The following is an 11,547-nucleotide window of genomic DNA, read 5'->3' as shown; positions in this document are numbered from 1 at the left end:
ACATGAATATCAATAATGTGGTAATTTTTATAAATTTCCTGATAACAAAACTTTGAATTTATCGAAAAACTAAGGATTTTCTTATTCCAGGCATAGATTACCTTAGCCGTATTTGGCACAACTTTTTGATATTTTGGATCGTCAATGCTCTTCAACTTTGTACTTGTTTGGCTTTATAAATATTTTGAAATGAGCGTCACTGATGAGTCTTATGTAGACGAAACGCGCGTCTGGCGTACTAAATTATAACCCTGGTACCTTTGATAACTATTTACACCATTGGGTCGATGCCACTGCTGGTGGACGTTTCGTCCCCGAGGGTATCACCAGCCCAGTAGTCAATACTTCGGTGTTGACATGAATATCAATAATGTGGTCATTTTTATAAATTTCCTGATAACAAAACTTTGAATTTATCGAAAAACTAAGGATTTTCTTATCCCAGGCATAGATTACCTTAGCCGTATTTGGCACAACTTTTTGATATCTTAGATCCTCAATGCTCTTCATCTTTGTACTTGTTTGGCTTTATACATATTTTGAAATGAGCGTCACTGATGAGTCTTATGTAGACGAAACGCGCGTCTGGCATACTAAATTATAACCCTGGTACCTTTGATAACTATTTACACCACTGGGTCGATGCCACTGCTGGTGGACGTTTCGTCCCCGAGGGTATCACCAGCCCAGTAGTCAATACTTCGGTGTTGACATGAATATCAATAATGTGGTCATTTTTATAAATTTCCTGATAACAAAACTTTGAATTTATCGAAAAACTAAGGATTTTCTTATCCCAGGCATAGATTACCTTAGCCGTATTTGGCACAACTTTTTGATATTTTGGATCCTCAATGCTCTTCATCTTTGTACTTGTTTGGCTTTATAAATATTTTGAAATGAGCGTCACTGATGAGTCTTATGTAGACGAAACGTGCGTCTGGCGTACTAAATTATAACCCTGGTACCTTTGACAACTATATATAGGAGATGTTTTGTACATTAACCAAGAAACACTTTCATATATAGTACAATAATGATTTTTAAATACATCTTTTTCATTTATCATATGCATTCATCATTAGATTAAATCTTAAAGAAACGAATACTTTCCATTTATTGAAAACAAAATTGAAATTACGTTGTTATATTTATTTTTCTCCGATGGTATATCTAAGCTTGTCATTTTTATTGACTAGCATCTAACAATGTATACATCAGGCTATGCAATTATTAATTATATAATTAATACAAGTACTGAATCATAAATTATAAACAGACCGAATACTACTTGAAGCAACTAAAAATCAATCAATCAACATTAAAAAATATAATAGCATTTTAGTTTATTTCATATACAACAGAATATTTAATTTATTAGTAATTTTTTTGGCATCTACGTTTTAATTCCCTTTTTCTCAGTTGGCTCTTAAATATGCATTCTTCTGACGTTTATGTCACGTGGAAATCTCATTCTGTAATTATTTCCAAAACATGTGTTTCACAAGGAAAATAGCAATTGCGTAGATGAATATTTTCAATCATTCATAACAGAGAAGTTTAAATAATATGCTTTTTGTTCTAAAGAAAATATAAAATCCTATAATTACAAACTAGACAGCATAATAAATTTGACACGAAAAGGCAGCAAAAAGGTATTAAACTTTTTTAATATCAATACATACCTATAGTGTTTAAAGTCAAATGTATACACATTGGTTCAATTCATCTTTTCTGAAAGTATATAAAAAATTCAATTGTTAAACTGTGGTTTGTTGCATGATAATAGCCCGAAAATGAGTAATGAATTATGAGAAAGGTGTAAAACACCAAAATTAGGTACTTTCAAATGGCCGTAGCAAAATAAGAAGTGAACCGCCATATGATTTTTTCAGCACCAATTATTTTTTAATAGTCATATCAACCAAAAAATCAGGTTAGGAAAACACGTTTAATTCTAGAAATATGTGGCTCCCTAGGGGAGTACACCCTTAATTTATTGAATAATTCTTCTATTATCAATTATTGTTTAAGATATTTGAAACATGATTCATATATATTCATTTACGTTACGTATATTGAATGCATTTTTCTGTATAGCATGACTTATTAAATTAACCATAGTAATGTAAAAACCCAGAGGTTTTTAAACAGCAGAAAATATACCAATCGGTAGCAAATGATCTACCATCCACTTCTAGAATAGTAACAGACAAAAAAAAGAAGGTCGGAAACGTACCATTTAATTTTTTTTCATCGACATTTTTGTCAAAGTTTAATTCTTTCAAATCGATTTTGTATTGAAGTATAAACATTTTTTTTAAATAAAATGAACAATGAAAAATATTGATTGCTAAACTGTTTTTATTCATTATAATTATTTTTTCCTCTTAAAAGCTATTTACAAACAAAAAATGACGTTATCGTCTGCTTCACATGAAAAGAAATCTGCCATTTATTTGCTTGATTATAGTATACAAGTTATATGCTCCATTACTTTTCGTTAACTTCCTAGTGAGCACACCGTGACCTTAAGTTTACATAAGAATTAGCATAGTATAAAGAACGAAGTGTCATGTATCTTTTAACAAAACTTTTAAGTCGCTATTCAATTGATAATTGGTCAATGTCTACTTAATAAATAGCCATGATAATAAATGGAGGTTTCTAGTTATAAATTAATATGAGGAAGGCGCTACCTTAAATGCCAGCTTTATACTAAGACAATGTCCTATGTATTGATGGTTGTTTGTTGTTTAACGTCCAGTGGCAAATATTTCATGCATGTTCAGAACGAATGTCGAAGGCTACATTAACGTATTGATTATGTCTAAAAGAAAGTTCAGATGGAAAATGTTTAGGGAACAAACATAGAACTTGAAAAGGCATGAGGGGTTATGCTATTTTTCCTGAAAAAAATTATGATTCCAAAATTGATGAATAAAAATTCTGTTCAAGCATAGGACAAAAAAATATTTTGAATCCAGATATTTACCAAAAATGATTTTATCTTTCAGGTATGCAAAATAAATTTAACTTTTATATATCTAAAAACATAAAAACTTCCCAAACCGCACATATGTCAGTCTGTACACAGTATTTGTTTAGATGATAATTATTATTAAGGCCATATTTGCCAATTTGACTGTTATGATAAACTTTAATACTAGTGTTAAATTTTGACTAAATAATTTTAATTGATATCGCTGAAGGGTTTCGGTAATAAAAATCTGACTCGAATAAAAACCATTTGTATTTCTGATCATCTCAAGTTTGTGAGTTCTACATAAATATCATGTACTATTAAATTCAGAGTCGGTTTTATGGCTTTATGTCATTTCTTGCATATATTTGTTTTTGCTTATACATGTACATGATGTAGCTTACTTTTCAAGTTCTTATATGACAGCAAAAAAAAATTGAGAATGGAAATGGGAAATACAAGCATGTCAAAAATTTGCTTTCCAGTAATGCTTAATCATGTCATAGTTGTTTTCAAGAAGACACATTTGGTTTAAGACAATAACTTGAGTATAAGATAAAAATTTCACTAGGAGGTTCAATACACAAAAGGAAGATTAGAATTGATTTTGGGGTAATGGTACAACATTATTGGGGGTATTTTTATTTTTATTTTGGGTTTTTCTTCCAAAAATTACCTTATTTACATTGATTATACTTATCTAGTATATATATGATGCAACAAATACTGATTTGGCAGGAGATGCACTTAAAATAGGGTGTTTTATATCTTTTATCTGTAATTTGTGTATTTTTCCTATGATATGTACTTCTTGATAATGTCTCTGTGAGTATCAAGATAAAGAAAATATATTTGGTAAGTATATATTCACAATTGACATGCGCCAGTGCGAGGCAAAAGGATCTTCTTTCCCTTTAATTCCAAATATTGCACAAGATTTTTCTTTTCTCACAAAAACACATGAGTGGTAAATAAAACAATTGTCATTGTTTGACACTTTCAGCAATAAAAATTTAGTTTAGCCTGTTTAAATGTTTCACTGATTATATGAAAATTATAACAGAAAATGTACAAAACTCTTGATAAAATTGCATTATCTGCAGATTTATTGATAACTTTCCTCAAGATATATTCACAAGGACATATAACTAACATATTGCATTGAAATTGAAAGGGGGGGTTCCAGGGGTCAGAACCTCCCTTTTTTTGGCCAATCAATGCATTTGAATGGGGACATATAGTAGTTGGACCCCCTCCCCCTTTGTCCTGTGTTGGGAACCCCCCTTTTTAAAAATGACTGGATCCGCCCCTGTATTGTCCATGCTATTCTGATCTGAGTTTTTATTCATACATACATGTATACTGGCATGGCTGGTGCTGTTTCAAGTTGTCTTCTTTTTCGTTTTTTTCAGAAGTATTTGTTTAACCTGTTCGGTCACTATAAAGTGTTAAAATTCTTATTTAGACGCAACACATAAATAGTGACCAAAAAGGTACTGCTTTCACATGAGAGAAGCTACAAAAAAATTAAATGTACACATTTTCAATATTTTTGTAGGACTTATTATCATATGAAATTAAGAAGATATGTAGTTAGAGACTTCTGCTGAATAGAAATATGTGGATTCACCTGATAACTGTTTTCAAATTAGTCCATATTGAAGTTTAAAGGATCCAAAATTAAAATATGGTTGATTTCAACTGACATAAAAACTTTGGTGTTTGTATATGCTTAATATACATCTGTGGTCCTATCAGGCTAGGCGTGGCAAAACATTTTATTGCCTTTAGTTTTGTACTTTTTGTTTTGGGTCATTAAAATAAATTTGTAGTTCTGTTGTGAAGTTGCTAACATGAGAATACCCAAATTGCACCTAAATTGTCACCAACTTTTTTTTTATGTACCAGACAAAAGTTTATTCTTTGCTTATTTTGTAGACTTTCCTTGTTTACAATATAGTTACACCAATTTAATTTTGAGTCCATGTAGAGTCATTGAAAAATAGGTTTGAAATTTCATCCAAACAATCCATCATGATGATACTGTAATGAGGTCATTTCCCAAATTCCATACATCATTACATGTATGGTTAATTTCAAATCCTTAAAACTGGGATATAAACAGATTTTGTTTTATTTCTTCAAATATTTCGAACAATTTGACATTATTCCATGCTTTAACTATCACTTTTTGAAGAAAAGGATGCTGGTAACAAATTTAATTTTTTTATCTGACAGGTTTAAACTGGTGCATAAAATATGCAGGTGACTCGTCTGCTGCAGCTAGATGTACCCCACACACTTCCAAGTAACATGCCCTGTATATACCTATCAAAGTCATGGTATTCTCATTGGTTATCATAACTCCATCTTCCCATAAAATCCAATTTTGGACAATATGGGAGCATACCATATATACAGTAGTCAGTTCTAAATGTACTACTCAGACTAAAGTCTCCTTTTTATGATTAAACGAAGAGAGAGAAAACAAAACAGTTTCCCTCTCCTGGGACTGTATAAGGTGTGACATAATCAATGAAAAGATTTGTTGACAGTTTGCCAAAGGAAGTACAGAATAAGAAGATTGTGAATTATTTGAATATCCTTTTATGTTTAAAACTTTTGTTAAGTTTTTAATTAGTCTGTGGGTTACCATAGGATCCAGAGGGGGGACGGTCCCCCCTTTTCATGGGAAAAAATTGTTGACAATATAGGGAATCACTGAAGGCAGTGAAGCATAACTAAAGCGCCCCGTCAGCAGGCCCTCCTTATGAAAAATGCTGAATTCGTCATTGACTACATAAATAACAGTGATCACATTCAACAGTATAATTATCATTTTTCCTTGATGTGGGGAATAATGTGGCAGATGAACAAAAGTATTCATGGTCAACCAGTGCACCGGGGTTTACCCCGCATGCCGCATGGCCATAACAAAAAATCCGAAATGTATTGCCTGCAGAAGTTTTTTCTGTGTTCCCATGCCTGGACGGAACTTTTACGCTAAATATGTAATCGTTTACTATGATTTTGTTACTTTTAAATGAAGTACCTGTGATTATTAAGGTAATTTGTTTTGACCTCACTGATAATGGAATGTTGAAGCAGACGAAACATGGCGTCAGATGTTGTTGTCCTAACTTCGGTAATTTCCGTGGTACAATAAAATTTAAATAAGCCACACAAGTTACCAAAATTTCTGAATTTTTGTTTTATCAAACAAATAAAAATTAATGTCGTAGTTAACATCGAAATTATTCCGATCTGTTCCGTTTAGTCAAGATCGCGTTAAAACGTTAAATTTGGCCGCCATTAAAAAAAAATAATCGTACGAGATTTTACGAGAGTGACGAAACTTTTCAGATGGGTCGTGTAGAAAGAGTTATCGTTCTTTATTCCAAAACGATGTTTCTACCATAAGTGCCAGCTAAAGCTGGCATATAAGTGCTAACGTTGAGAATAATTGTGTATACTTTATAGTTGTATGTTGATGTTGTTGTTGAACTACAAAGTTCCTGTTGATCGTGGAACGGTATCAATGCATCCATCTTTGGGTTTCAGTCTGAGCGTTTCTGAAGCCTTTTGGCTGCGAACTGCAATTCAGACGCATTTTTGTATAGTGTTGTTTTCATTTTGGATACCTTTCCATTTATATTTTACTTTTTAGTTTAAAATGATCATGATTATATGGAAAGCGTATATGTCAGTTTGTTTTACTAAACTTTATGAAATATTGATAACAAACAATTTTTTGGGGGGTATCTTAGTCAGATTAATTTGTATGTTTGTTTGACTTTTTAAGTTTTTCATGTTATATGTTTGAGTTGTATAGTTTTACAATTTTGTTTGCTTGGGATATCAATTTATGTCACGTTAACCAATTGGCAAGCTTTAAAATCAGATTTAACCAACCATTGTATGCATAGAATTTGTCAAGATTTTGGGACATCTTACTGTTTTGTGAAATATCATGAAATTCGGTTGTTATGTTTATACTTTTTTCATACAATTCTGTCCTCTTTACAGAGGGGGCGCAATAGGGGGTCCGTTAACATGTTAACAACACCTCGATTTTGGCAAAAACAGTTCAAAAATGCTGATAACAGTTAACAAAGTGGGTTGAAAACAGTTAACAGCTTTAATTGATCTCAGATAACAGTTAACAACACCTTGGAAAGGGCCAAAACATTAACACAAAAAGGTATTGCCCCCCTCTTTACAGGTACTATGATAATACAAAAAGCGACTCAATACTAAATTTTATTTGGGCAACAGGACGGGCGCCAAAAAAAGTCCAGAACGTTATGCTTAGTCTTTAGCTTTAATAAGAATTAGTTCTTTGCATTTATGCGGGGTATAATAACATATAAATATTCTAGAAAATTGTTCCTGTCTTTTTTATACAGGTAATATACCGTGAATGTACTTATTTTGGTTTTTTTTTCGTCAATTGAGGGGTGTTTCAGCACTCCAATGTAGTTTAACCTTGAACATTAATAGTGTGTCAATCCAAATTTGGAACATCGTCAGACATGGTCTGTATTAACATGCACTATTGCAACTACTTTGACGAATTTAGATTATTCTCGAAGCATGGTGGCGCTAAATTGTTATACATAAATTTGAAACTTGTCTAAACTAAGAACTATTTAGTTGTTTTTTTGGGTTTTTTTTTTGAGGATCATATGATGCAAATAAGTTTTTTCTATTTCTTTTTATCGATTAAAGAGTTCGTACACACCTTGCAAAATATTTTAATCGGTGACACACTTCACACGTTTCTCAACAATATAATGATCTAGATATTTGACAAATTCATCACTTAAGGTTATTACAAATTCGTGCATAAATTTTAATTTGTGTCAAATATGTTGATAATTCAGAAAAGTTATAAAGGATAATAAAAAAACTTAGGAAACATTATTGTTCCCGTAGAGAATTAAGGTTTTTACTACTTGAAATGATCTGTGAGGCGATGTTGTGTTTCATAAGGGTATTTTGAATATTATAATGTGGATGTCTTTGTTTTAAAAGACGCAAACCATGTTGCTTTTATGTTTCTTAGATCAAGGTAGATAACTTCGTTAAACATTGTACAAAGTAATATATGAATCAAAATGACGGACATACATTCCGGATCAAACACTCGAATTATTGTTGAACTTGCAAAGAACCTTTTAGCAGATGCTACAATTTGTACTGAATCTTATACTTATCCATTATGTGCTACCAGTATTATCATGATCATATCTTAATTCTGGGAGACAATGTTTTTTTATTCAGTGCTGATATAATTTGTTCATTTCTTTTTCTCCTTTTACAGATCATTTGATTAACTAACTAAAAGATGAATATTAAAAAAATTAATAGACGTTTTGGTCATTTTTATATTATATAGTGGGGAGGTTCATGCCAATATGATTTTGCAAAGAGTTTTCATTTATTTGCACCGCAAAAGGTAATTAAACATCTGTCTTTCTTCCGATTTATGCATTAAAAAGTATAACATTGACAAATAATAAAGACATTGCTTCCTGCATGATATTGCATTCTGATCCGTAAAATTTGGGATGTTCCTTTTTAGATGATAGTTATTTATTTTTGTAACATACATCGACCTCATATTTTGCTATGTCACTTTTGAGATCATTGACACTTGGAAGTCATATACTATAAAATAATTTAATGCTCAACCTACAATATACAATACGTACCACCAAATAAATTAGCAGTGCATTCAAACAAAATGTGTTCATGCTTCTTTCCGTGTGCCTTTTATCACCTCCACTATTATTAAAATGTCATTGGCGTTTTTGAAATACCGATTTTATCTATAATTAAAACCCTTTTCAGAAGACCATAAAGAAAGGCCATCAATAGAGGAAAAAACATTACGGTTATATAATTAAATGCGGGCAAGGTCCTTCGCTAAATAATGTCACCAGTAAAACATGTTACGTTAACGCATGCGCTATATTTTCTCGGTCCAAAAAAATTTAAATGATTTTAGTAAATTTGGCGGATATTGATGTTAATAATTACGACCTAAAAAGAACACTGTTAAGAAATCAAAACAATAGTACTAGAAACAGTGGTAATAATATATATTTTTTAACTTACTCATATTAACAACAAATACATTAAGCAATTACTTTTAGTCAGTGAAATATCCATATTATGATTTTGATGCAACTTTCATACACGTTGAAGGTTTATAAAAAACAAGTGTATTCTAACTTTTTTTACATAAAAAATGCCTGTACCAAGTAAGGAATATGACATTTGATATCCATTTGTTTGATGTGTTGGGCTTTTGATCTGGGCATTTGATCAGCGACTTTCCTTTTTGAATTTTTCCAGAGTTCTGTATTTTTTTGATTTCACTCTTTTCCATATCACATTCAATTATTGTCTGATTTAGCTAAGTAACTAGCAATTAAACACGAAATTCATCAAATGTTACAGGGCCTCGGTGGCCGAAAGGTCTTAGTAGTTACTACTTTAATCACTAGCCAGTCAACACCGAGGTTGCGAGTTCGAACCCCGCTCGTACGGGTGTACTCGACTCCAATCTTAATTGGCTAGGATTGTCAGTTTTCCTATCGAAACTCGGTGGTTTTCTCCGGACTCTCCGGCTTCCTTCACCAATAAAAATGGCCGCCACGAAATAGCCCAGATGTGGTGCTTAAAAGTGGCGTTACAACAATCAGTCATCAAATGTTACTGATAATACAGAATGCAATATCAGTCAAGGTATTTTGGAAATGTTTTTGTATTTCAAAACAGCTTAGAGGTTATTTCTATTTATTTTTTACATGAAAAAATCATTACTTTGAAATACTATGATATAGTCGGATGGTCATATTTCGTATCTAAGTAATTAAATAAATAACGCCCTGTATTTCGTGATTTTTTACTTTCTTTTTGAACAATAACAATAACCTTTTCACGATATGTTTCTTTTTTAATTTTCCAAATGAATGTAATTAATATTTCATCTGGTATGATGAAGTGACAAAAATTAAAAAGGTTGAATAACAATAAGTTGAAATAATTATATTTTTCGTAGTTATATTTGTTTTGGCTTGATTAAATGGTTTGTATATATAAAAGTAGTGTTTTATACATACGAAAATGACTTATCCGACTCCTATTTGAGTAGTGCCTCCATCAAAAATATTTTATAAGTTTCAAAGATTCATTTTTAAGATAACATGTGAAGATATCAAAAACAATTTATGCTAATTTTGCTTAACAAAAATAGAAACATACATAGCACTGTTTATAGATTTGAATAAAACTAATTTATTGTACTTTAGTTCTGATGTATTTACCAAAAAAAGGCAACAGTAGTATACCACTGTTCAAAAGTCATCAATTGATTGAGGGAAAACAAATCAAAGTTATAAACTAAAACCGAGGGATGCACATACATTATAAGAGGAAAACAGCGAAACAACAGAAACACTGAAGCGCAACAAAAACAAATGACAATACAACATACATAGAAACGAACTATAACATAACAACTGCCATATTTCTGACTTGGTACAGGAAATTTTGAGAAAAAAATGTTAGGTTGAATCTTGTTGTGTGGCTAGCCAAACCTCGCACGTTATGGCAATGTTGAATATACCGCTTACATGACAACATTATATATACATCTAAAATAATTTTATTGATGTTTTTTTATATTTTTCTTTACAGTACAGCACAGTGTAAGAAATTTCAAGTCAACAGATGCTCGAAGCAAATGTGTAAAGCAATCCGCATAAATCCTTATTCTGATCAGTAATCTTAGTTTTGTTGAATCGATATTTTGATGGTATTAATTCAAGTAAATTGTAGTTACTGAACTGGTCATGTTTCTAAGGGCAGAGTTCCTCACAAGTTTGAATTAATTGTTTCCGCAATAAATTTTTATAACATTAACTTACTTCCTAAGAGTTTTACGAAATTTATTTGTAAAATGAGAAGGAAATCGAAATTATTTCTTAAACGTCTAGTATTGTTTGTTTCTTTAGTTTTACTGTTTTTCAGAACCAATCATAAATACTACAAATTTTGTTTGGAAACGATTAACTTAATCTGAACAGCTCACGAAAGACTGAAAAATAAACCATAATGTCATGTTGAAGGCTGTACTTTGTTATATAATGTTTTACTTTGATGACTAATTGGCACTCATACGACATATTTCTATATATTAAGTGTATCATTTAGTTATCAGACTCAACCTCGGCCAAATGCAACCGACATATCTTGTTTTTTGCTATTTTTATTTCCTTTTCAAAGATTTATACTTTATATAATTAATCAATCAAATCATTTGTCAGGTAACAGAATGATGGCACACGTTGTGTTTATCGTTTCAATAGTTCACAAATAAAATAGATATTCCCCTAGAAAAAGAAAGAACTCTTAACTGTTTCGAAACTAATATTAACTAAAATAGGTCAGGCAAAAAACATCGTGTCGTCAAATCCTAAACTCTCATTATCATGACCATACAAAGATTCGAATTTGACTTTTTTTTCTTTATTCATTCTCGATGTATAAGGTTT

Source organism: Mytilus trossulus, chromosome 9 (genome assembly GCF_036588685.1).
Source record: "Mytilus trossulus isolate FHL-02 chromosome 9, PNRI_Mtr1.1.1.hap1, whole genome shotgun sequence".
Classification (NCBI taxonomy): domain Eukaryota; kingdom Metazoa; phylum Mollusca; class Bivalvia; order Mytilida; family Mytilidae; genus Mytilus; species Mytilus trossulus.
This window is presented reverse-complemented; position numbering follows the sequence as displayed.